Here is a 1,695-nt window from a genome sequence, read left to right as displayed (position 1 = left end):
AATGCTTAAAGTTTCTCAGGTGTGAAAAATCAGAGTTTCGTATGCCAAATAGGAAAATAGTCTTAGTTTTGTTGCTGGGATTTGATGGTTTAGGATACAAATGCCTTTTCAACTGAAATTCAGCATAAAGACAGTTGGGAGTAGCTGGAAGTATTTTATTTTTTTTTAATTTCAGAAAGGAAAACTTAGACTTAAACTGAAGGAGGAAAGAAAAAAAAATCCAACAGCCCACAACTGTGGCAAAAATCCCAGAGCAAAATAGTTAGTCTTGGAATTGCTGTGATGATGCCTTATGGAAATAGTACAGTTGCTTTCAAATTTCGTTATTTTTCCTTTATTCGTAGCCCTTTGTTTGGCTACTGCTTCCAAAATTGCTGTGGTTTTATTCATGGAAGAGAAACATGGTGCATTGTGAGACATGTAATGCAGCACAAAGGGAGGCCCACACTGAACAGAGATGTAATAAAAATGCTCCCAAGAAGGACTCTAGCAGCACATCCAAACATAAACATTTCAGCCTACAGTTTTCTTGTCCTTCCTCAGCCCTACTAGTGTTTAAGTTCTTGCACTGGGATTGGAAACAAGTCTAAGAAGAATGCACTGCTGTATTTACATGAAGAAGGAGAACGGCAATATAGGAAGGCACATGTCATATGGTAAATCCTTCTCACTCTTCTAAGAACATTTGTTGATAGTTCTCTATCTCCTCCCATCTCAGGTGGGCATATACTGCTCATCTTAAGAGACAAACTATGATGTTACTTTAGTCCTAACAGAAAATACTTTACATCCTCTTGATGTTGAAAACGTGGCAGAACTGACATGCTTTCAGATCCTTTGCACCATTTTGAAGGCTAAGGTACCTTAAAGGTTTGTTATGAAATGAGTTTAATTAAGGAATTATATCATGTAGCTCTAGGAGCTAACCTCGGTCACAGCCAAGAGACACTGATCAGTGTTTGTGTACAAATATGTTTGTAGTTCAAGCTGAATGGTCTCCATATAAGCTGCTTACAAATAAGGTACCCATCAACTAGAAGATGACGATTAAATAAAAATGAAAAAAAAATGACACCACGCATACACACAAAGCCCACAACCACCCAAGGAAAGGACTACTACATTACTTCACCAAGAATAGAAATAATGGAATGCTCTTCTCTGAAAATACCTTCTTAGGCATGAAAGTGGTGTTGAGCCCCAAACCATATGCCTATGCATAACAGGCCTCCCACTTTCCCACAGTGAATCCCTCAGTGAATTCTACAATAAACCGAGTGCTTGACACATGATGAGTGGCCCAAGCTGAGACTTGCACATCCTCTTTGCACCAGCTTTTTCCACCTTCTCTGTTCAACTTGACACTTTTGGAGCTTATAAAACTCCAAGACTGACTGTCCTAGATGCCTTGCATAAAAGGGTCACTCATTCTCAGCTGTATCATCTGTGACAAATGCAGTTTTATGTCTTTGTACCAAAATGAGTTCTGTATTGTACTGCTTCTCCATGTGTTCTCCATTTCATTTTCCTCTCGAAGGAGTTTAACGCAGCAGGAATACTCATTTTTGTTTATCTGAAAGCTGCTCCTAAACCAAGATTTTCAAAATCATCCAAGATGTTCTTTCCTGTCTATTTTTTCCTTCTTCCCTTCTTCCCTCCCTCCCTCCTTCCTTTCTTCCTTCCCTCCTCTCTTTT

The sequence above is a fragment of the Lagopus leucura genome, unplaced genomic scaffold (genome assembly GCF_019238085.1).
Source record: "Lagopus leucura isolate 7727_CA_CO unplaced genomic scaffold, USGS_WTPT01 Super-Scaffold_100002, whole genome shotgun sequence".
In the NCBI taxonomy this organism is placed as follows: domain Eukaryota; kingdom Metazoa; phylum Chordata; class Aves; order Galliformes; family Phasianidae; genus Lagopus; species Lagopus leucura.
The sequence above is the reverse complement of the archived record's forward strand: the minus strand, read 5'-3'. Positions refer to the sequence as shown.